The 27,432-nt window shown below is 34.1% G+C and overlaps 1 protein-coding gene across 1 annotated transcript in view; it reads left to right on the forward strand.

Moving 5' to 3' along the window:
- emp (epithelial membrane protein) overlaps positions 1 to 27,432 on the forward strand; it is a 469,800-nt gene that overhangs the window by 1,081 nt on the left and 441,287 nt on the right. The gene's annotated exons all lie outside the window — the stretch shown is intronic.

Here is a 27,432-nt window from a genome sequence, read left to right on the forward strand (position 1 = left end):
CGCGCACGCGTGTGTGTGTGTGTGTGCGTGTACATGTATCAAACACATGTATAGTACTTGTACATCAAACACATGTATAGCACGATTATATCAACTTGTGCATGTACTTGCATGTGCAATATATGTACAGTACAAGTAATTATATGCTCTTAAATGCTTGAGACAGCGTTTTTTGTTGAAAATATTTTGTGTATGTAAAAAATCTTTTTAGTAAATTTTATGAAAAAAAGAAGTTATCTCATATATGATGTTTTGATACGAACAAATAATAGTTACGTTTCTGAACAATTTTTTTTAATATTAAAAGTCAAGGATAAATATTATAAATCATTTGAAACCAAACTATTTATGATTTGCAGAGATTTTTACTAACTAAATAATTCTATATCACATTTAATCACTGCAGGGCTACAAGAAATATTCTTTTTATCACAGTTCCTTAAAAAAATTTATCTATACTCACTAAGTTTAAAAATCGATTTAATTATAAATAATAATTTTATACATACATATTGTTAAATTATACTTTAGATTTAAAAAATTCAATTTATTGTATCAGTAATAGTATGTTGATCTAAAATTGTGTATGCATGACGTAAACTTTTTTCAGAACCCTAGAAAAATATACTCTATAAATTTTATTTACTAATTTGATGTTAGACTCAATATAACAATATAGTAAAAACCTAAAGTGTTTTAGTAATCCTTATGTTTAGTAAAACATTACACTGCAACAGTATTGTAATCATTGTATGTAATTAAATAATAAATGTATTCAAATTAATTAGTAATAATTTTGAAGCATTGTTTTTATTTAAAATTTGTAATCAATGTTTACTGTGCAACATGATATGAGATGTTCTGACTTCTAATTAATTCCAATCCAGATAATATTAAAGAAAAATTGATTACTTTAATAAAATCAATACTAAACTCCGATCGATTATATCAATAGGATTTTTCAACATAGAAACTGTTAATTATTGCTAAAAAAAATTTTTTTATGGCTGAGCAATAGTAAGTTTACGAATTTAAAGAGACTAGAGTTTCTTACCAACAGGCTGTAATTAAAATAATATTGTTTTCTTAAAAATAATCTGCTTTTAGGACCTGCACTTAAGACGAAACCTTAAAATAATACAATTTTTTAGTTTACATGCATTGCATGATAAAAAATCTTTTAAGAAGCTTACATGTAAGATATTTCATTTGATGCGGTTTTTATAAAGAAAGGCATAAATAATTTTAGAAATACGGCAAAGATGGATAAACGCTGTACGAAAAAATTTCAACTAAACATATTAAATTATTAGTTAGTGGCTCCAGCGATAGCTATAGTCTATCAACGACATTTCGGCTATTTCGGATATACCATGGCCCTCTTCAGGTGCACTGAATAAAACAAATAAAACAAAGGTTAAAATAATACGATGACCGCTGTATCGCGATATAACAGAACGGGAATCAGAACTTACACAAATAATTTCTATTCATTAATATGTGAAGCGTCTACAAGCCTATATATTGAAGTGTACAGTCCACTAGTCTTTACAATAATGTGAATTTCGGAAGCAGCTTACAAGGCTTAGGCTCGATACATGTAACTTTTACTAAAGTACTAAAGAGAGGGGATTATATGTTATTGTGTGACATATAGACAGGGATTGAAACGTGTATATTTGCCATAAGGAGAACATGTAAAACATCAGTTGAATTATATTTTAGATTTTTTCAGAAATGTCTTATAGCAGATTTTGGGTATCCATTATTCTGTTTAATGTATTGTTAGTGAGTTGTATGTGAATCATCTCAAAAAAAAGTCTTTTATATAAATTAACTTATGTATCTAGAATTTGAACATTATTAAAATCAATAGTATAATTTGTTGTTTTCACATGTTCTCCTAAGGCCGATCTTTCATTTTTTATTAATTCTCATTTTTAATGCTCTACGTGTTTGCCCAACGTAGTTTTTATTACAGTCTTAACATCATAATTTGTAAACAGTGTTAGTTTTTTCGAGAGGGGTCGAAATATCTTTACCTAATTAAATAATACAATCGAATTTATCAGTACATCGGTAAACTACGTTGTTATGCAACTTTTTTAGTATTGAGGTAGCTTTTTTGCTAAAATGCTCAAAATATGGTAGAACAAAAAGACGTTTTTTGGATACAGCTGTTAGAATATTGACATTATAATTATCAAAAATTTGGCATTTTTTAAAAAGAGACGTTTTATTAAATAATGAATATTCGCCAAATTTTGTTGACAAATATATAAAGAAAAGAGTGTGCCGAATTTTCGATGATTATAATGTCAATATTCCAACAGCTGTATCCAAAAAACCTCTTCTATTGTTCTACCATATTTTGAGCATTTTAGCAAAAAAGCTACCTCAATACTAAAAAAGTTGCATAAAAACGTAGTTTACCGATGTATTAATAAATTCAATTATATACAAATCACATTATATATTATCGTTTTTAAAAGAATCCGTCTGTTTCTTACCTATTTCATCGACGTATACGTGTTATGAAATATTTGTTGATATTTATTAATTTTATAAATTAGGATCTGCCCTTCACTTATGGAAGTTCAGACGTAGCATGTTCACATCCTGTCTGTTTAAATTTTTGTTTTAACATAAATATAATTTTTCGACAACTGCTTTTTGATTGTAGTATATGTAGTTTTTTCTATATTATAATAGTATGCCTGTCCACATCCCAACACCACCATGGACCCCCCATAGCCCCACTTACAAAACAAGCCAAGATTCTCTATGTTTCTTTGTAAGTTTGACCGAATACAAATGGGTCAAGTCCCGCAACGCACCTAGTACACCCCCACGACTCTACTTTGCAAGTTAAGTGGTCTTTCGCACCCACACTCCCCCTAAAATAAATGAAAATATTTCCAGAAAACACTATAAGTATCTTGATTTCTGATGCGCCACACATGCCCTATGGTCACCTCTTACAAAACAAGGAAAAAAGAGAAGGAGAAATTTTTTGTGGAATTATGTTATAGAAGAGTATATGTTATGTAATTTACTCACCCCATAGCACCCCCCCCCCCACAAAAACATAGAATGTATTGTAAAGATACTTTATCATATGGTAAATGTGAAATACTTACCCCTACAGCCCCGTTATTTACACCCTGCATTACCATTGAATGTTTTGTTAGATTACTTCATAGTATGATCAAGAGGGGCTGATCCGTCACCCATCTTCATTAATTAATTAGAATTTTTCTGATATACCTGTTATTCTTATAGGTCTACAATTTCAACCAAGCTGTTCACTATGTTTGGTAGTTTTTTTTACACTTCCAATATTATTTTCTTCGAATACAAGTTCTTGTTCGTTTTCAAGGTGAATAGATGAATTTACAACTGTATGACTTTTACCGCAAATTAGAAATTTTTGCAATGTTCATCCTGCTTTCATCAGACCGAAATATATCTAGCATAAGAGTAACTATTAATTTCGTCAAATAATTTCTTATCTTGATCTATTAATTTTTTAATTTGAATGTATGCTCTGTCATTACCTTTATGTATATAGTCATAAATATATTCTACGCTTACAATAGATACACAAAGTTCGACATTAATATAATACGTATAATTCATCTACAACAATTTATTGTGGGCGTTGGCGCGCGAAATACGCGGGGACGTGGAGCCCCACTAACACCCCCGTCACACACACACACACACACACACACACACACACACAACAATCTCATTCACTTGCTTTGAAACCTAAGCTTTTTAAATAATGGTCAAAATACTCATACCAAGCTCTTTGGTTTTTCCTCAATTCGTTACTTAGCTTTAATTAAAACATTAATGTGTTTTTTATTAATTAATTTTGTCTTAAATATTTTATTCATTCTGTACAGTTATTAATTTTTCATTGAAGCACCAAATTTTCAAAAAAGTTTAAAACAATATTTTTAAGCAGAAATCTTTCTAAATAATAAAAAATTAATAATGCAAGTAATTTAATGTATCAAAATTTTACACCTATGACAAGTTTTGCATACGAGCAACTTTTTTTTCAGTTGAAACTACAAATTTGTAAAAAAAAGTGTCGTGCGTTGCAATTTTACACATAGCGTTTAGGGGAGAATCTTCACAAAATTTCAACAGCATATTTATAATGATGTTAGAAAGTCACATGTAAGTTTTGAAACTGTTTCACAACACTGTTTTTTAGATATTAAATGTTAACAAAACTTTAATTTAACACGTAATCTTAAGGAAGAGTCACATAGTGACATAAAATGGAATTTATGAGAAAGTGGTTGGTAGAATTCGTTCAATTTATTTTGCATGGCGCAATACCATAATACTAGTAATATGTTTAATTTTCCGAGAGGTCGACAAGTTATTTTTGCAATAAAATAAAAAAAACAGTGTCAGACGCCTATATGTAGGTATACAAATGCATGCAAATCAGTTGTCAGCGCTGCCACATGCTCTCCTCCCACCACTGCACTCTCTACATTTCCCCTCTAACTGTAATGAACGTCCGTAACCTTTGAAGGCTTACTGCACCCTCAGTAGAAAAAATAGAGTTTGCACCTAGTGCTCATCCAACCAGGGCAAACATAAAGTATCCCTAAATTAAATTCTTGTGCTTTCCTTAAAGACGTGTAACACCAGGGATGAGACCTACTGTTTTAACTTTACTGCGAGCCCGTTAGACCATTTTCTTTCTTATCTGTTTGTCCGAAGGTAATCTGAATGACGGTCTAATAAACTCACCAAGTAGGTAAACTATAAGGTGTATATAACTAACGTGGATTATCCTCCTTACTAGATTAGAATCCTTCTAGAATTTTCAGTCACACCCTTACTAGCCCTCACCCCTCCTATCCTAAGAAAAGTAATAATAATTAATACAATTAAATTTAAAAAAATTTAAGCTATTTCAAAAATGGCATGGATCGACGAACGTGAATAATCGACGCTGTATAATCCTCACCTTACTTACCTACATGCGCATGCATACATTACTTTTACGAGGATAAAAGGCAGTGCTGAGAATCGGAGCAGTCATTCTTTGCTTGGAGTTAATCAGGAACACATCGGCAGCAGCAGAGACACCGGGCTTTACTAGGCATGCACAGAGGATGATCTCCATGGCTTCCTCACACCGCTCTTCCTTCAGAAGACCCTTTCAGTTCGACGACTCATTGACAAATGAGCTCTTTGTGGCTGTCAGCCTTGTTATATAGAGGTTCTGGTAATCCTCATTTTTCTTATTCGCATGTGTATGCGTATATTAGTTCCACATCAATCATACGAGGATACAAGGTAGAGTGGGTACATAGACTGCCAGCTGGTGACAGAAAAAATTAACTAATTTTTACAGTCTGCCAATTATAGGGGATATATTTACAGCCATAAACAACAGAAAAATGTATAAAATAAGGTTATATACGCAATGCATTGTTAAGCATTAACGTTAATTTGAAAAAAAAGCTTTTCAAAACAACTTTTTACAGTCTACTACTTATTTACATGAAAGACCAGACTGTCCAATATACTACAAATTTGTTGGCAGACGACTACTCCAAGTACAAACTTTTACATAATACTATTAGTTTAAAAAAAAATAAATCGTAAGGTAAAGTATCCAGTAGTTGGACAGAAATAAAAATGGCACCAGTAGTTGGACAGTCCAATATAAATAACACTTTCGAATAGAAGACGTTTTTAAATGGGAAAAAAAATTTATTTATAATCCATCAATGCATAATAATGCCTGATGAAAAAATTTATCTTTAAAACTCTTTTTCATTTTACGTAAAAAAATATGTTTTAAGCGAAGCATGTAAGTGTGTACTTGGACACTCAGTACTTGGACATGGAAAAAATCGCTAAAAATTATAATTTATAGTTGGGCATAGAACGTTCAAGTTATTTTATAACTAAAGTTACCTTGCAAAATGCATATTATTATAATTTTTATTGAGTTTATCAGAGTTAAACACATCGAAAAATATAAATAACTCTGTCCAAAAATATCTTCCATTCGATAACATACGATTTTTCCTATACCTGGTACTTGGACAGTAAAAAACACTTAAAATTAATGATTATTACTGAATACAACACGTTAATGTTACTGTTGAAGACTAAAATAAAGTTGAATGATGACCAGAAACTATACCATGTAGTGAAAAATATTATAATCATTGAGTAGTTGAGAGATGTGAGAAAGCATTTTGAAATTAGGTCCACCCTAACATCCTTTTCATTTAATTAACATGGGGTATCCAACTACTGGTCTCAAGTTTTATGTTGGATCCAGTACCTGGACATTGGTGTCCAGATACTGGGTCTTGATGATTTTTCTTTGACATTAATTTTTTCTTTGTTTATTAACCTGATTTTTTTTCTAATAAATAAAAAAAAAATTTTAAACAATTAATGCAATGTTTTTTTGAACATCATTTTTTGTTAGTTTTTTATAAATCAGCAAAGAAAATTTCGACTGTCAAAAGTGTCCAACTACTGGGGACTTTACCTTACGAGACACAATGTTTTACAGTCTGCCAAGGATAGTGTAGAATTGCGCAAGCATAAGGTTGGAGAAATTTCACATGGCAGACGAATTTACGATGTATATATTTATATTTTAGACGTACTGGTAAATAAGCATTTTTTTCTCTATAACTCGGAACAATTTTTTACAGTCGGCTTTTTTAAACAAATATAATTTGTAATTAAATATCATATTTAAAATTATGGGCATACTTATTCGCAAAGTTAGATGTGGAGGCAGATAAGGTTAAACTTGTTTAAAAAACACAACCATTTTTAATAATGTATTTCAGTCTGCTAACTTTTTCTCGCAATATTTAGTTATTAAAGAGACGAACTTTAAAATGGCAGACGATTCAGTATGATATTAGTGTCCACGTGAAAAAAAAGAAAAAAATTTATTCCCCATGCTGGCCACTTACAGTACTATAACAAATAAATCAATTTTTTTCCTTCTGCCACTGTTTTACTGCATTAGTTAGTTAATTGAGACGTTCTTATTCATGGTAAAAGTGTTTGTTATACGTATGATAATTTTTTTATATTCTTACAACAGTTAGTGCCTTGAAATTACATCGTATAAAACAGTAAAAAAAAAATACAATTAGAAAATACAATAAGTAAATAAAATCAATTAGAAGCTTTCATCAGATTCGCCTTCATAAGACATGTTTATGTCAATGCCGATATCGCTTTCCACGTCACTATTATGATCAAAATCATCATGCAACAATTCGTTGTCCTGCAACACATTCTCGTCTTCTTCTTTTAAATAAAAAAAAAATTTACATTACATAGCACTCATTATCGGCAAAAGATTTCAAAATAAACTGCATTGTCTTCTGACAATTTATTTTAATAATAACATACCATGAGAAAATATTCTGTTGGCAATCGAATTACTTTGATGGTTTCTGGTGTTTCAGGTCCATCAAACCATTTAAATTTGTAGCGGCCATCATCACTTATAACCCAACCATAATTGGTTGCATCTAACGATGAAGGAATATTTTTTATCGCATTTATCCATGTATGTACCACATATTCACTCCTTAAGATTTGTTGCAGCAACTCCCTTGAACATCTCACCTTGAAAATCTATCATGCAAACTCAGATTAATATCGTGTAACGTACACCTGCGTACGTATTTATTTGAAAATCAAAACAATAATCACCTTATTATTTATACGTTATCAACAGCCACTATAGGAATGAATATAACATTTTCTTCAAAATTTTAAAGAAAGAAAACTTTAAATTTACAATGATTTTTATAAATTTATTTCTTAGAAATAAACATTTTTCATAATGGGATGTTTCAAAGTTTTGGGTTTACAAAATAACTTTAAAATTGTTAACTTGTTCAGTTAATTATTTGATTTGTTTAACTAACACTAGTACTATGAATAACAACGTCTACCAATTAATGTTTAGTTAATTAATTAACTGATAGATGCTGCTAAACAGTGGAAGGCTGGAAAAAATTGATTTATTTGTCATAATACTGTAAGAGGCCAGTATGGGGAATAAAATTTTTTCTTTTTTTTTACACGAACACTAATATCATAATAAATCGTCTGCCATTTTGTAGTTCATCTACTTAAGAACTAAATATTGCGAGAAAAAATTGGCAGACTGGAAAACATTGTAAAAAATTATTGGTTTTTTTTTGCAAGTTGAAAACACTTTTGCAGTGTCCTTTATGAGTTCTATTTGTCTGCCATTCATGTTATTTAACATTTTGCATTGTTAAGTTTATAACAAAACACATTTGACACTGTAAAAAATTGTTCCGAGTTACAGGAAAAAAAATGCTAATTTATCAGTACGTCTAAAATATATATACATCGTAAATTTGTCTGCCATGTGAAATTTCTCCAACCTTATGCTTGCGCAATTCTAAACTGCCCTTGGCAGACTGTAAGACATTGTGTCTAGTACTATTAATTTTTTTACAAACTAATAGTATTACGTAAAAGTTTTTACTTGGAGTAGTCGTCTGCCAATAACTTTGTAGTATATTGAACAGTCTGGTCTTTCACTTGAATAAGTGGCAGACTGTAAAAAGTTGTTTTGAAAAGCTTTTTTTTTTTTCAATCTAACGTCAATGCTTAATAATGCATTAATCCGTATAAAATCTTATTAAATACATATTTCTATTGCTTGTGGCTGTAAATATATCTCCTATAATTGGCAGACTGTAAAAAATTGGTTAATTTTTTTTGTCACCAACTAACAGTCGAATAAAAGAGTGTGGCTGAAGGATCTCTAGAGTGATAGTCAAGTACGTTACTGACTTCACCACCGAAAGTTAGCATGCATTTTAACTTATATGCCTAGAAGATGTCTTATTGACAGTATTACACAAAATGTATTAAAGATATCTTAAATATGACTTTAACATCATCTAACATTGTCTTAAAAACAACTAGAAAATAACTAAAATATAACTTTTAGTTACCTTAAAGATCTTTAAAAATAACTTAGACGTATTTTTACTGCTGTTTATGCTCATAAGGTAGTTTAACGTAATTTTCTAATTTCGTCATGTTAATTTAGCTGAACGCTTGTTCAGAGCCCCAACCAAATGCTCTTACCTGTAAGGTACAACCATTGAATCTTACCTACCCAAAAGAAGCGTAGCCCAAAAAAAAACTTAAGACACTAAATTTAGTTTGCGTACTGACCGCTCGATCACGTTTGTACAGTAGAAAATGACTTCATAAAGTATTAAATTCAGCCTGGCGGCCGCAAACCTTCTGCACTGAGAGTACTCTATGACCTCCACTTTCTACTGCGCATTGAGGGTTTCTACTACCTTTCACCTTCATTCTTTTCTACGTACACTACTGCGCAGTAGCAGCGAACAGCACGTAGGTGCTGTTATCGCAGAGCAGTCCCACTGCTGAACTTGCCGCTCTGTACAGTCTAACGCTATGATGCACATAGTTGGCTTTGTACGCTCTATTATGATGAAGGCATTCAGTTTATCATTATACTTAATGTTCTCTTCCTCAATGGATCACAATTTTTCATTACTTTTTTTACATTCTTTTTTTTTCTTCTATTCAGTCCACTTCACATAACTGTCAATGAACTTTTCACACTTTTTGTATTTTCTGTCGTTCTCTTTATTGTCCGCACTCTGACCATGGCTGTTGATAGATGAATAATGTTAGCAAAGTTATGCAACAGCCTTAGTTGAAAATCTTTGATATTACACGTAAGCGTGTAAATTTTCTAATGATCGGCTTGTGCGATACATGGATAGCTTTTTAAAAAATACTACAATTTTTTTTAAATATTTCGATTAGTTTTCATATTTTTTCTGTACCGATTCCTTCTCCTTACGCCTCTTCTCAAATTTTTTCCACTCTTCTTGTCTTCGCTTGTTCTCTTCTTCTTCTCTGCTCCAGCTGATGCTGCTGCTGCTGCTGCTGCTGCTGCTGTGACCTTTCTCCATGACCGTTAAAACATGAATGATGTTAAGAGAGCTAAGAACGAGCCTATAGTTTTCCCCTCACTACCACCAACTACGCCCAACACTACTTTACGTGAGTTTCTTGACATCTCCGCTCATTGGATTGTATTGAACAATGCGATCGTGTAAAATCAAGCAATAGGCTGATGTGTTGGCGGAAAAATTATCGTGAGATTCAAGTTCTAAACGTACATCAACTGGAGCATTGTTCAGTGACTTATTTTCCTTGGAGCAATTAATGGCGATGAGAGGTATATGGGATAGGAATTGAACTTTGCTTAACAGTGGGGCATGATCTTTATAATAATATGAATTCTGAAAACTTGCAGACATATCATACAACAATGCAAACTGACTTTTTGCAATATCGAAATTGATATCACAGCACGGATAATATTATGAATCAAAATAGAGTTCTACATTCCTTATGTTGCAATGATCGAACATTCTAGCATTAACTACTCTTTGATTCTCATGGTTTTTTGGACACCTTAAATTACATAGCGTAGTTTCTCCAGCTGATTGGATTTTTTGACTGTCCAAATATGTTTTGATGTTGTCGGCAAGAACGGATATTCATCGAGCTCCTAACTTTGGAAACTCATAGATGTGAACGTACCTTTCTGTCAATAACAAAGTAGTCAAATTTTATTTAAATCCAACACTACTACATAGATTATATGCCATTCAAGTTTTAATATTTCTATCTTGAACTCTTTCTAGACTCGTACTGTGTTGGCGTCGCCATTAGCCCCTACCTGTGACTGCATAACTACATTTAAATCAGTTCTTGATTTCGTAAGTATATTGTGTTCATGTTTCACGTTAACAACAATCTTGCGATAGTATTAAATACTATCGCAAGATTGTTGTTAACGTTTAACAAAACTTAATATTATTTTCAGAGGAATTAAGACATTAAAGTAGTCGTTAATATTAATTTGAGTTGTTTCATTCTAAATTCCAAACCAACTAGCGTATTAGGTCATTAGATCCTCATGAGGGCTATGTGTTAGCCAATTTTTCATGAGGGTTGTCAGACCCACATTATTACATTTATCTATCTCTGTAGCATTCATCTTGTATCTGATTTTTTCGAATAGATGGCAGATGACGCTGTTCACCAGTTGTGCACTCATAGTGTGCAATGGACTTCTCAAAGGTGACAGCTGTCTGAGTGCTTATAATTTCTTTCATCATTAATGCAACAAAATAAAAGCATACAAGTTAGTTTCCACTACGGCCTTTTATTTTTAATCCTGGACTTCTTAGAAATTGTATGTTTTGATGCGTTAGATTTTAACGTTTCAGCTGTCTCCTCCATTTACGTGTTGGCGGTTTAAATGCTCGTTATTGGCTGAGCGCAGGGGTGCATGTTGAGCTGCTTATATACCATTTATCATTGTACACGATTCCCATTATTGTGAGGGTTTTATGTGCAACCTTATCGTTATGATTTCCCCACGAAAATTGACTTGTTTACCGTCCTGGTCAACTGTACGTAAGTGTATTTTATCAATAGTGCACCCAACGATCGTTAAGTAAATTATTTATAAAGGAACTTTAATAATTTTGTATCCTGGCGAGATGATGGTAAAAAATTTGTGAAGTATGTAAATTTTTTCACCATTTATATAGGCTCCAGTAGTGATGTTGCACTCAACTCGTAATTCTTTTACTTTCAGAACAGCCATAGGTAAGTCTGAGTTATGGGAGACATCATTTTCTAAGACTCGTTCAGTGAGATCCAAGAGACGGCCTGTAGAATCTTTCGGTCTGAAATCAATCATATGACTACAGATGATTACACTACGAAGTGTGTTATTGTTAGGTTCGATATCAATAGTCATATCGCTAGGACGTAGTACGTCCACTAAAAATGACTTTATATCACGAATTCTATAGCTACCTGTTGGAAAAATGACCACTTGATCACCTACGTAAAATTTATTATTACCTTCGTCAAAATATGGAATCAAGTTCAATGTAAGGACTTCTGCTAAGGCAAGAACGTAGTTATGTTTTTGGGATAATTTGATTGGTGGAAAGTACTGCGCTTTTAATACAAAAGAACTACCAGACAGATCAAGTGCCAATGTTTCTTCCACTACCGCTGAAGAGCGAATAAATGATTTCTGATTATTACGCTCCCTTATATACATTTCGACAATCTCCTCGATAAGCATAGCAAGCATTAATGACCACAGTCGAAAAAATTAAAATCTTGACATTATTAATAGTTTAGTTACGTAAGATAGTTTAGACACATAAGATAGTACTTAACTGTCAACTCCTAAGTACAGCATTAAATCTAAAGGTAGCTGCAGATTGCCAAAGCTGTCAAAGTAAGTAACATTATCACCACATTTTCGATACACTACCCAATAAGTTCCAGGTCCATTCTCATCGTCAAGATTTACAATAGCTGTTCCACGGTATTGTGGCCCATTCAAAGGTAAATTGTTTCACAAAAATACCCCACAAAAATTAGGATTATTAAGGTTTTTACCATATTTAAGTAAATCAATGTTGGTTAAAGCTCGATCAGGAATTTTCATTTCACTAATTTTTTTTTTTTTAAGCCACTTCCAGCAAGTGGCTTTAAGTAGACACCTAAGACAGTTTTATATGATCGTAGTTTGAAACCTTCTCCAAGTGCAATAACCTCTATAGTTTTGTTGTGTCTTTGGCTTTCTTGCAGCTGCTGTCTAGTAGCCTTACTAGCATTTATATTTTTTAATATTCCAGCTACACTATTAGTTAGCACACCGGTTGCACTGAAACCAGCAAAGAAGGGTATTAGAGGTCGTATACCGCCAGTTTAAGCAGGAAAAGGTAAGATACGTAGTATTTTTACACTTCTCTTATCACCTGCTTCATCAACTGCATTACGTGCCTCCTTCAAATCCAAAGTAATAACCTTGTGTGCGTATTTATTTTTGGTATGTATTTTCCATGATGCAGCCTTACTGACTGCACGCAAGGCAGTGCACCATCTCTTCTTACTTTTCTCACCCATACCCAATTTACTTTTAAGCCTCATAGTACTCGCAATAGCTAGAGCGGCTGCTTTTTCCTCAATACTTGAATCTCCAGCTTTGACTCTTTGTCAAGCTTTCTCGGCTAGCACTCTATTTGCTGAGTTTCTAACTTCGGTGTTTTCTCGATTCTGAGAATAAGCTTTATCGTACTCCTTACACGCTTCATCTAGTGAGTTTATACCTGTATTACCGCTGGCTAGACATTTTACAAGTTAAGTACCTGGACCGTAGTACTGATAGCCTGGTATGTGAAGTTCATCGGGTAAAGTGTTTATAGTATTATTCAGGAGACCACGTCCTTTCTTATTATGTATAATCATCACTCTTTGGAGGTTCGGTCATGACTGAGCTTTGAAGAAGAAAAGCATTGTATTTAAAGTTTGCAGGTCTGAAAATGTGCAACCTCAAGAGTTTATAAGCAGTGGTTTCATGGGCTAGACGTAAGTCATGACCTGGTACATTACAGATGTGCAGTAAATATTAAAAGATAGAGCATACATCCACAAAAATCATCGTATGTACAAAACCCAATTTTTGTAATCGCAAAATACTTGCCAAGAACCTCGTGGCCTCACAACCTTCACGAAAAGGTATCACAATTAGGAGCCTTATCTACGTTGGATTCAGTGTACTCGATATTCCGTCATCACTAATACGTGACTTGCACAACCAACGTGACCATCACTAGCTTTACAAAAGTTTTAACTGGAAAATTATTGAATTCTCATAAATAGTATATCATTGCTGTGTTAATTATGTTTAATTATTTATTTTTAAATAGTTTTAATTTTTTTTCTTACCATTGGCCCAAAGTGCAACTGCTGCTTTGCGCTCTCGGGTCATACTTTGCGCCTGATAAATCACTTTGGGCTAACGGGCAGAAAAATGTTTTGCGCCCTTCAGGCCCGAAGTGCTTTTCTGCCCTAGGTCTCAAAGTGATTTACTAGGCTCTAAGCGTGCCACCCGGCGCAAAATTGCACTTTACGCCCTCGGTAAGAAAAACATTATACGTGACTCGGGCACCAAGCTACAACAATCGCGCCCTTTGGGCACTCATGTTCGTACTTTGAGTCCTAGTGACGTAATGTACCGTTAATTTACAGTACATTATCATTCTATCATGAGGTGAATATGTATAGATGGCAGAACTTTCTAAACGAGCACTCTATATCTTCCATACATGCCCTTTTCTCAATTTCCAATATACTAAAGATATTTATATATAAACTTATCTCAACTTACGGTGCGAGTGAATGTACGGCTCTTTGGTAGCTCAAATGGTAGAGCAACTGTCTAGTAAACAGGAGGTTGTGTGTTCGATCCGTACTCGGGGAGGATATTTTTCTTATTCTTATTTATGACTTGAAGAAGAATTTCTTCAAAAAAAAAAATTATGTGGTTTAGTATTACGAATCTTTAGTATATTGGAAATTGAGAAAAGGGTATGTATGGAAGATATAAAGTGCTTGTTTAAAAAGTGCCGCCATCTGTACGTATGCACCTCATTATACAATATTTAAGATGTATCAACATTCGCTTGTATATCTATTGGTCGTATCAAATTTCTAGTTTACCTACAAGCATTTAAGTTATATACCTACTGTACTAATTAATATCACTTTTCTTTAACCTAGGCTTAGCAAAGCAGGGGTTCAAAAAGAGATGAAAGGATCGAAGGGGTGAGGACTAGTAAGGGTGCGACTGAAAACCCTATAAAGATTTTAATCCAGTAAGGATTCTAATCCAAGAAAGAGGATAACCCAGTGAGAAATCTAATCCATGTTAGAACCCTTACTAGAGTAGAGTTCTTACCGGATTATAACGGTTATAGTTTACTTACTTCGCCAAATAACGGGAAAAGTTTTTGTGCTTTCGAGTGAACATTTTTTGCAGCTTAGCGTAACATTCATGTGAACAAAAAAAGTGTATCTTAAAATATTATGCATACAAACAAGTTAACAGTTGAGTTACCGAACAATAGTTTTCATGTAACAATATCAAACTATCTGTGGTAATAACAATAAAATTATCTATTATTTTTAGATCGTAATGATATAATGTTATTCATGCGTGAGACACTGATGTTAACTCATACTTGGTCCATACAGTTACTAGAGCAGTTGACTGAGTTGTATACTATAATCAAAACAGAAAGTCGGAGGGTGGCAACTGATGGGCTTTCTGTAGATTACCTACTTACATATCGAGAACCTACTCGGTAGGCATCCTAACGAACCCTAACCTAACCATTCATCAAGTTTTGGTTGACAGACACCTGATATATGAGTGCGAGAGGGACAAAAAAACAAATTGAATAAGATTAAAACTTTTATACGTCATTTCATGCTCATTTGCATCGCACTTTAATGCAACACTTAAATATTCCTGTTCGGTTGAAAATTCACAAATTTTTTTTAATCTTCACAAAATTTATAAACATTTTTACCAACACAATTTTCTCGTAGCATCTCATTAACTTGGCAGGAAATACTGGTTAGCCTTACTTGGTGTGCTGTTGCGGTGATGTTTGGGGTAGTTGTGTCGAACACTAAGTATTTTTAATGCCCTACGATCGGATAGTATAGGCTGTTGGTGCACTCGCTTGTGCTTACAATTATGGCCTAAGGATAACTGATGAAATAACCGATGCGAGTACATAAATGTTTCACCAGTTGAAAAAAATTTTTTAAATGGACTGCTACCTAATAAAAGGATTGAACAATAAAATAATACATTTAATAACAAAAAAAAAATAGTAATAATAAAAAATGCAGTACAATGCTCAACAAAAAATTATAGTTGCCTGCCCAGTGGGAGCAAGGTTATCTGTTAGATCTCTGGATGCACAATAAGAATAAATAACAAAAGTTATAACTTTAGTTATGAAATAAAAAAAAATGATTTTGTCTTTTTAGATTGGTTAGAGTTGTAAGGGCTTTTCCCTTTTTTCACTGTTGGTACCATAGTGATGTTCGCACTTCAAAATTTTACTTATCTGCCCTTCGGTACCTTCCCGTGCCCAAACTTAGCCAATACACCTTGGCTGGTAACGCGACAAAAGTGAAAGAAGAAAAAAAAATTTACCAAGTTGCAGGAGAAAAACGAAGAAATAGGTGGACAAATAAAAGGAAACTTAAAAGTGCTTAATGGATATGGGTTTAAGATGCCAAAACTGGATGCCGCCGTCCACTGTAATTAAAATATATAAATTCGTTGCCTGACGTGCTATTCTTTTTCCTTTTTAGACATATTTTTGTAATTTTTGTTTTAAAAAATGAGGTTCTTTGTTTGTTTGTTAATTTGATTATTTGTTTTTTTTTCTTCTTTTTTTAAGGTGATGGTAAATAATTTATGAAACCTTGATTGTGAATACTAAGAGAAGTATATGATAAAATACTACATTCCTAATTGTATACATGACCAAAAACAAAGAGAAAATACATAAAAATGTGATGAAATAAAATACACCATCTATGAAGAGAGAGGAAAAGAGAAAAAAAACAAGAAAAAAAATAACTCCCTAAACGGTAGGATTGCTTACTGCCTCACCAGACACCACTCCTTGATACTGCGTACATCATTGCCCGCTTGTTTGACTAGGAGGGCCCACCTTTCAGCTATTCACAGGTTGCAACAATGAGCGCAGTTTGAGATGATTTCGTTTAATTTTTTATTGACAAACTCCGTACCGTTTTTGGTTAAAATGTACTTTGGTTTCCTACGTCTGTTTCGTATTGATCCTTTCCCAGATGTTTTTTCTGTCTGCCTTTTGGAGTGCTTTCAACTTGACGTATTTAGTGAACAGATCTTGAATAATGAATAGGTACCGGTGTCCATTTTTCTATGGAGGTTTTGGTCCTGCATTATCCATTGGTATTGCCATTTATCGTTGTTCGGTAATTATTTCCCCCATGAAACCGGCTGGATCTTTCTGTACGACTTTTTGTTGTTGACATTTTCGACGCTCCCGTACCTACTGAACTACATCTTGAAAATAACCAGACCAATAATAATAATAATTGGCGAGACGGGCATAAGTTTTCTCCACCCCTATGTGACTTTCTTGGGGCATCGCGTAACGCCTAAACGCGGTGTTCCTTCGGTAGGATAATTTTCCATTCACCGAGGTCTTCTATCGTTGAACTAACAGTAGCATTAGATTTGTGGAAGAAAAGGGTCTAGTTCTCATATTTCCAGTTTGACAATTTCTGTGGAACCTCTTGTGCCCCTTTTACCCGTTTTAAAACCCATTCATCGCTTACTTGCTCTATACTGGGCGTAATTACTGTGACTGAGTTTTTCTGTGCACAGGATAGGGCATCCAGTATTTGATGTAGTTTTCGCTTTCTATGGAAAAGCTCCAAATAGTATGCCTGCAATGCGGTGTTCCACCGAGCCAATCTTTTTAATGGGTCCTTTGACCTATTGAGCAATAACAGACTGTTGTGGTCGATGATTACTGTAACATGTTCACCTTGTAGATATTCTTTTAATCCATCTACAGCCCACAACACAGTCAAACACTTCTTTTCCGTCACTGCGTAGTTCCGTTCTGGCTTGCTTAGCGTTTGGCTGACATATCATATTGGATATTCTTCGCCATCAAAGTTCCGTGTCAACACCGCAGCCACAGCATAGTCACTGGCATCCATTTTCAGGACGAATGATTGCCAGAATTCAGGCCTTAATAAAAATGGTGCTTCGGTCAGGGATTGTTTAAGGCTTTCGAAAGCTGACTGTTGCTCGTCGGTCTATTGCTACTTCACGTCTTTGGACATGAACTTCGTTAGAAGCGATTCCTTTTTGGTGAGAATTTCTATAAGCCTCTTGAGTTGTTTAAGAGTGATAGGTGCAGGGCACTCCTAGATTGACCTGACTTTGTCGAGATCTGTCCTGGGACCTCTCCCATCAACTACGTATGCAAGGTACTTAACCTCTCCTCACCCAAACTCTGATTCCTCGTGATTGATAATGAAGTTCGTCTCCTTTAATGCTCTTAAGACAATCCTCAACCACTTAAGGTGGTCCTCGAACGTTGTCATCTATATACGCGTACACGTATAGTTCCCATTGTGGTTTGATAGTTTGGTCCATGATGATCTGAAATGTAGCTGAGGCGTTTATCAATCAGTAGGGCATGCACACATATTAATGTTACGGATATAGCAAACTCTGTAAATTCCTCGTTATTATCATCCCAGAGGATTTGATGGTAGGCCTTGCTAAGATTGATTTTTGATATGTATCTGCCCAACGCAATTCATCTAAGATGTCGTCCATAAGTCGCATGGGATACACGTTTTTTCTTGTAATTTAATTAGGTTTTCAGTAATCTATACAAAACGAAATTTCTCGTTTGCTTTTGGCGCAAGAAGTGGACAGTTACACCACGCGCTTTTGGATTCTTCGATGATGTTTTCGTGCAACAACCGATCTATCTCATCGTACGCAATCTGTAGGATTTTGGGTGCATACCATTGGGGACGTTGTTTCATTGCAAGGTGGCCTAATATATCGATACTGTGTTTGGCTACTGTAGTGATACCAAGATTTTCCGGGTGACGGTCGATTAGTTCGTCAAAGACTCTCTCCATCACTTGGTCCTCAGAAGGGATCATTGTTATCAACCTTCCTGCAGCAGCGACCACTGCTGAGCGTATCTGGTCGCCCTCTTTACCCTTAAATTCTTGTCTGGGAGATTTTCAGGAAATCCATCCCAAAAATGGCTTCGCACTCCAATTTTTTCACTAATCCCAACAGCAGCGTCTTGGTAGTTTGCCTGATTGTTGCCAGGATGCTTACAATGCCTTGGATGGTTAGTATCTTGCCGTTGGCAACAGAAATCGTAGCGTAACAGGGCTGGAAAATTTGCAACCGTTTCGCGATTCCTTTCCAAAGATAACAGTGTACTGCACCGCTATCCACGAGAGCTTGTGCTATAATATCTGCAGCATCAAGCGGTAAATAGTGACATGGGTCCTCTGTCAGTGCCAAAACCTCTATCACGTTTTCAGTTCCATATGTACCTCACACAAGTCCTTGACCCATGGTGGATACTACGTCCTCGGTCGACGGTAGGACGCTTGGTTCCGGCAGCTCCTTCCATCATTTGCTTCGGAGATAGGTGTTGTTTCCAACTTCCCCACTTCGTAAGCCATTTCTGTGCACACAGTTGACTATGGAACTGATTCTTTTTATTGCTTCGTTTGTCCAGGGTATTAATGTTGTAGTAGTATACATCCAATAATTTTCGAAAGTCGACAGAACCACTTACAAGAATTCTTTAAGCAGATATACCGGCCGACTATTACACCTCTGAACATCGCCTCGTTTCCTTACTAGCCATGTTAAGAGTATTAGTTCTGCAAGTCCTATTGCTGAACAAATTTGAAGAAGCCTCTGTTATTTCTTATCTTTCGCTGCATTGGTTACGGTCACCTCTAATTTATTTGGAGTCGCGTCTTGCTTGGGTGAGGTAACACCAACTCCTACTACCCCCCTCGTCTGGCGTTTCTCGGTCTTTCCGTATTACATTTAGGACACTTGTGTCGTCTGTCCCCTATCTTGCCGTACTTGGTACAGTAATTACGGTAGGGGTAGTCATTACGCTAGTATCCGACGTTATGGCCAATCAAGCACGATCGGTCTTTGTTTTCCATAGAGGTATTTTCACCATGATTTTTTGTGTTTTTGCCAGTTGACTTTTTTCCTTAGAAACTGATGCGTGTGCGTTCTGGCACCACTGCACGGCCACTTAGTTTGCTAGCATCATATCTTTTAAGTGAGCTAGCATTTCTTCTAGTTGCTGCTGCACACTCTTCCACTGCCCTACCGTTTCATCCTCCCCAACCAGTGTAGTATTACCTGTAGCATTCAATGCTTTCATCAGCTGTAACTCAGCGTTATCTTCGACGCTAGGGGTGAGGGTACTTGCTACTACAGTCACTTTCTTCGATGCTTTCTGTTTTCGGGGAACAAATGATGTCACTGGAAATGAACAGTCCTTAGGTAGTGGAAGCAGGCAGTATTCCTTGTTCTGCTGGTGGGTTAATTTGATATTTCTCCCCAATAGCAGGAAATGTTTGAAGCTGCCTATCTGTGCCCTTGAAATCCTACCACAATACGGATGAAGATTCCTATATGCCCAATTTATCGGCTCGTAGAGCAGCAGGGGTGCACTGAAAGAAGGTTGCAACAACAGAAACCTATATATAGCGACAGCACGCGTGCACTCGTATAGAGGTAGCAGCACTTGCGACTTTTGCACTAGTGTGGCGTCCAATCAATGAGCGCCCGTAATCACCACCTATGTAGGTAGCTGACATATCTAATAAGAGAGTGGATTAGCTCATTGTATCGTGTGAGTAGTAATACTTCTATGTATACTTATTGTTTAAAGCTAAAACTTCGTTAACTCAATTTATGAGAAGGGGGGGGGGAATCGCAGCAATCCAAATAATTGTAAAAAATTTAACTACGTATCAAGAACAGTTGCAAGTAGAGTTTATTAGTATTAAAATATAAAAGTATCATGTTCTATATTATACATAAAATAAAAATAAGCATGTTAAATATCATACAAAATTGGATGTGTGCGTGTGCATGCTGATGCACCTAAATGATTATTATTATAGTCTGTGCGACGCAGAAATGTAATGTTTTTTTTTTTAATTGATGAAAGTGGGGGGCATACTGGAAAATCATTTACCATTAATAGTATTTCTTTGTTCATATTTTTCACAGTATAAGCGTGGACATGATAATCTAAATCTTATTCTTCGAAAACTTGTAAAAAGAGAAAAATGTTATTTCCAATTGAAATCACTAGCAATACTTTGCCAAACGGAGCTTTAGAGTGTTTTAAAGAGCCTAAAAGCATGAACATACCTGTATAACAGCAGATATTATTAAAAGTCACATATTTATACAATGTGGATGAATTATTTCATTTAGAAAGGGTTAAATTTGTATCGTCCTCAGAATACTCGGACGAATAATAATGTAAGACGTGGGCAACTAAAACGAATTTACTAATTCTAGCAATCTTAAAAAAATTTTTTTTTTTACGATCGTACTCAATACATTTTTAGAACTTGTAGTTAATGACGCTACAGCTATTACTAGTTGATGGCTTGACTCGAACTGCAATGTCCAAAAATGAACTGGTGGACCATTATTTAGTTAAATCATTGCATTAAAAAGTATACCTTTGGCTTTAATGCTCCGTAAAATCGAATTTATGAAGAATTTAATTTATAAATTAACTCAGATAAGATTTTTGCATCGGCTTTTGTGTAGTGTGGACAAAGCAGAGTATCTAATATTCTACGAATATACGAGTATAATTAATAATGAATTTTGTTTTCTGGTATTCTGTTATCAAAAGGAATTCGAAATAATGGACAGACCATAAGATCTCAGAAGCTGATATTTTAAGATCACCATTATTCTGTATACGGTTGAGTGAAATTTTTGACATTTGATATTTCATTGTCACATTTAAGGTTGGCTATTCCTGCATTCAATAGCTGCAAAGTGAAATATGTTTTCTCAAAAATTAGTGTGTCTACTAATTAATTTATAACGAACATACAAACTACTTTCAAAAAGTCGTACATCAGGTCGACCGAAACGTTTTCAGTTATGTTAAACTATCCACACCAAGAAAAACACACTCCTTTTTGATACCCATTTCAGTAGGATCTGCCATTTTTACGTCTTCAACATAACTTTTTAATATCCTTATTTTATTTTTCGGCTTAAGGCATAGAGAGGCACACTCTTCCTTTGAATATTTGCAAATCCTAAGAAACAGTGACTTACAAAAGATGCATTGAATCCGAATACGGAATTCAGGCCTTAGTTATCGCATACAAACAGCATTAATCGAAATTTAACAATCTTGATCATTCTGCTAACATAAATGTCGATTTCCTTTCGATTCAAGTAATTTTTAGTTTATTTATTAAAGACAGAAAATTTTCTTTGTTTTGGTATATTTTTTGTCCAAAGAACGAAATAAACTATAAACAAGAATGTAATTTAACGATAAAAAAATAATAGGAGGCAAGCAAGCCACCAATGCATATACAGCAGAGAATTCCTTTATACCAGAGTGTGACCCCAAAGCATTTCCGCATTCTAAGTCATTTCTAAATACGTACAAAGGTAAAATAATATCTTCCGTACAATCATTGCTGTACTTGTTATTCCTAATCTTTGCTTGTATTAAATTTGAAGTAACACACGTTCCTAATTTTAACGTGTTCATATGATTAATTATGCTATTAAACATGTTCGGAATTTCCAAAAACATTTTAAAAATATCTTTCAGTGGTAAATATTCTCCCAAGATGACGTGTGGCTGACGTATGATTTCATTATCAAAAATTGCCTCTCATGATTTGGTACCTATTTTGAACGTGTTCGGTTCTATTCAACGAATTATAATTTGCCGAGGTATCTGATGAACTGTCAGTGCCGAAATTTAATAGCCCTTTTTTATGGGCTTCCTTGATTTCAGTTTCGAAATGAGCTTGTTGCTAAAAAAAAAATTTTGTTTGATGATACCGTCACATCAATAAACTGTTGGAAATACGTATAAAAAATTGTGTAGAGCGACTTGGGCATAATTTTTTATTTTTTTTTTTTTTAAGATGGTTTTGTAAACAAATTAACATAATTCTATTAAAAAAAAATGATATTATCAATACTTGGAGTGAAGTAGTTAACAAATGTTAACAATAAATTTACCTTTTATAAAATGATATTGTGTACAAAAATGGTGCAATTATTATTAGAATAAGTATACCTACGTTAGTTGGGTGTGGTTTAAATAAATATTTTAATATCTCATGAGTTAATGATTATAAACAATATATTATGGCGCTACACACTAAAAATAACATATAGGCTGTCCAGTAAAAGACTGTGCTCTTTCATTGAATCTTCCGGTGATTTCAGAACAACTTCCTACTGTCTACGCTGATTACATCTGTAACGTCAAGCTCACATCTATCACATACTATCCCACACTTATCTCTCGTCCATATTTAACACCCAAAATATAATTGTATATAGAAAATTAAGAAAAACCATCCTGTAGTATAGCTTTCTTCAATAGGGTAGTATTACATGTTAGTGAATGTCCCTTCAGGACGTTTATCACACATAGATTTTTTTGACATGTTATTCAAACGGCAAACTTATATTGAAATAGTATAAAAAATACCTACAAAAATTGCAGTTTGTTTGAGTGTGCCATTATTTCATACACGTTATATTTTAAAAAATCGATATTTAATTACATTATAAAAAAAAACGTTAAATGGCATTTATACGACTTATAAGAACCTTCCAATTTTTTAGGTTTAAAAGATTACTTTTAGATAAACTTATCAAATTTTTTAATAGACCCACAAGTTGGTTTTTAAATAAATTTAGAAAGAGGGGAAGAAGTGTGCGTAAAAGCATGTATGTGAGTACATTCACATGAGTAAAACAATTGGTAGCTTTACTGCACACATTAGAGTTCCTCAAACCATGTGAAGAACGTCCTTAAGCCAAAAAATCACTTTAATAACGAATGAAAAAATTGTATAACAATAAAACACAATAAAAATTAAGTATTTCATTTGTACAGTACAAAAAAAATTTTTTTTTAATTTTGGAAAATTTTGAAAAAATATGAAAAATTGTATAAACAAATATTTATTTACTAAAAAAGTAACAAATTAATGATAAGTAAATAAATGTGTATTATTACATAATATGAAAGCTACTCTAAAGAAGTAATAAGAAATTTTTTAATAAAATGCATTAGATTTACAGTTAAAGATTTACTTCAGAAATAGAAAAAAAAATCATTAAAAAAATTTCTCAAAAGTCTGTAAATATATAAAGAGAAATATACCAAAATTTCTACATAAAAGAAAAGTTACAAAAAGAATTTTCAACACACCCTTCAAACATTGGAAACTACTAAAATATTTGTGCAAAGGAATAGCTTTTCCTTTTTTTTCACCTGTGAGCAGCACATGACGTTGAGGTTTCATTTTTTTTCACTGTACGATGACTTCAGTATCTCTGTAAAAATTTTGATCAGGATCTGTTAAACATTTGGAATCCACTCCTGAAAAAAACACATTAAATAATCATAAAACATTATAGTTCAGCATTATGATTTGTATGATATTTATTACCTTCAACATTATCACTTTCTTCACTATCTAAGTCATCAAGTGTATCTTGTTTTCTGTCAGCATTCTGACGGTGTAATCAGCAGATCGCAGATTTTTTAGGACCACACGATAATAATTATAAAAATATCCTCGGGGTCCCACGTAAACTTTTGTGTTTGTGTAAGGTGCTTTAAAGACTACGACATCCTTTTCAGTTTTAAATGATTGCTCATTTTTTTTATTTCTTCAATTACAGCTGTTTTTATTCTGAAAAGAAATCAATTAAATAAAAGTTTTTTGAGTACTTCGTACTATTTTCGAATGCACTAGCATACCTGTGTCGTCACTACATTGTGTCTGAAGTAGATACACATAGGGGTAAAGAATATTGCGACCTTCTTTTAGTGTGAGTAAATTTTATCCAGTAGGGTTCGTCAATTGGACAGAGAGCTCGCGATATCTTCATGTGGTGCCTGTGTATACCTCTCAGCCTCCTTGATTACGCTACTCTGTAGGTCATATATCCCATACTGCAACTAAAAAGGAGTGATAAACTCACCTACCGTACGCCAGTGGTATTTTTCCTGTCGGAAACAGTTATTGTCACCCACGTCAAACAATGCTGGCAACACTCTTAACAATTCCTCTAATAACAGGCTGTAAGTCGTCACATACTCCCATCAGCGCGTAAAAAAATCCTCTGGGTCGTCTTTAGCACGTCCTCTAAGTTTGATATTCCATCAAGTCAAAAGATCCAGCATGTATCTATTACACCGAATCTGCTATTCGCGTTGGTGTGCTGAGATTCCCACACCTGCTAATGTCAAGTTTTGGAGTTCGCGTATAGCGTTGGTGTTGGGAATATCCCCATAAGCCCGCCTACTTTGTCCAAACTAGTTGACCGGGATCAAACGGTAGTGATCCCTAGGCTCTCTGGTGAATTGCTGTCCATGTGGTGGGAAATTACTTGAGCCGTCAGTATGTATCTCCACGCGTGGTTAGCGGATGCTGTTGGTTGTCGGTAACTGCATACTTGCCGAATTCGTAAACAAATGCAGAGGTAAATTTTGTGTTTGGGCTGTGGGTATTTATTAAGTCTATTGGGGTACTGTACCTAGACTTTATTAATGGGTCTTAGAGTGTGCTCGGGGCGCATTTACAGTGAAGTAGGGTGCCTGAGGCGCTGCACAGTATAGAAAAAACGGCTTTTTGAAAACCAAAATTGATCCATCAAACAATTTTAAAGATAAAAAAAAATACTGTGATACTTATGAGAAAACATTTTATGATGAACCAGTGCTTTAATATAAAATTTATTAACCATAACCTAAAAAAAACATTCTTAATGAATCGATCAATTTATGATTTAAAATTTAATACAAACTTAAACAAGTTAATGCTTCAGTTACTGCATTTTATATAATTATATCTTCTTTCATGCAAAGGCAATAGTTGAACGTACAACTTAACCTTAAACTTTCAAAAACGGATTTTTGAGGACCAAAATTGATCCATTAAACAATTTTAAAGATGAAAAATTAAAGAAATACTGAGATACTCGTAAGATAATGCTTTATAATGAAACAATGGTATAATGTAAACTTTATTGAACATGACCCCAAAAAAATTACAATCTCAATGAATCGATTAATTTATCATTTAAAATTTAATACAAACTCAAACGAGTTAATATTGCTGCATCAGCTGATGCATTTTTTCTGATTATATCTTCTTTTTCACGAATGCAATAGTTTAACGTACAACTTAACCCATAATTTTTAAATGATCACGTGTTTAGTAGCAAAGTTTTATCTTGAAGAAAGATTTTTTACGTTCGTGAAAAACGTAGAATGATTTCTGTAAGCTCATATTTTCATTTTAGTGATGAGCATCACACAATGACATGAAGGTTCTTTACGATAGGCTATAGGAACATTCTAGTAAAAAATTTGTTCCAATAACTGAGTTTATATACTCATGAAAATTGAATTTCATACATTATTCTTACAAATAAACATATTCACACTATAATATTTTTGCGATTCATAACTAATTGTTACTGTGACCTTGTCCGATTGTTTACCTTTATTGAAGCAAAATGGAAATATGATATACACGGAGAAATTTTGTCACAGCTAAAGGCAGTGCAGTGCTGCTGGCAAAAACAGCGTGCGTGGTGGGAGCGCAAAACAACGTGCGCAGACAGCAAAAAAAACAGTACGAACGCGCACGTGACTTCGAGCTGCAGATGAACGCTCTTTTCCCGTGCAAGCCACTGGAATTTCAACTGAGTGGCTCCGATATAGTTCGATAATTTTTTATTAATGCCTAACTATGTAATTTATATGCATGTATGCGTATAAGTTACATAGATAAATTAGCATTTGTAATAAAAAAGCATTAATAAATAAGTGTCGAACTATACTGGAGCCGCTCAGTTGAAGTTACAGTGGCTTGCACGCGAAAAGAGCGTACATCTGGAGTTCGCAATCACGTGCGCGTTCATACCGTTTTTTTGCAGTCTGCGCACGTTGTTTTGCGCTCCCACCACGCACGCTGTTTTCGCCAGCAGCACTGCACCGCCTTTAGCTGTGATAGAATTCCTCCGTGTACAATTAAATAAGCAGTATTTTCGATTCATAATCCACATTAATTTCCATGTAAAACTCCACGTGGACTTCTTCCGAAAAATTTATGTGTATTTCTATTGAAACATCTACGTTTAATTCTGAGTACAATCTTCGTCAATTTTTTCCTGAAAGTCTGTAGTGTTATTTACGTAAAAATATAATAACTAATTGTTACTGTGACCTTGTACGATTTTTTACAAGGGCGGATCCAGTCTTCGAGTCAGGAGGGGGTCACACAGTTGAGTTCCATTCAGGACCGACTCAAAATTAACTACAGTATAAGTTTCAAAAAACTAAGCATTTTGTTATTCCTAAAATGGTGTTATTATTAGAAGAAAAAAATTTGTTACATGTTAAAAAAATTTAAATAAAATAATAAAAAAAATTTGTATTTTTTTCTTCTCGTGAAACAATTTATGACATCATCCACTTGAATGGGTAGATTTTTGTGAACGTGGGGAAGTGCCAGTCCTATAAGGTGGTCTTCTTCCATTGACACTCTAAGCCAAGTTTAGAGTCTCTTGAGAGTAGAAAA

The sequence above is a fragment of the Copidosoma floridanum genome, unplaced genomic scaffold (genome assembly GCF_036245765.1).
Source record: "Copidosoma floridanum isolate Cflo_tuat_1 unplaced genomic scaffold, Cflo_Japanese_pri ptg000020l, whole genome shotgun sequence".
Taxonomy (NCBI): Eukaryota; Metazoa; Arthropoda; class Insecta; order Hymenoptera; family Encyrtidae; genus Copidosoma; species Copidosoma floridanum.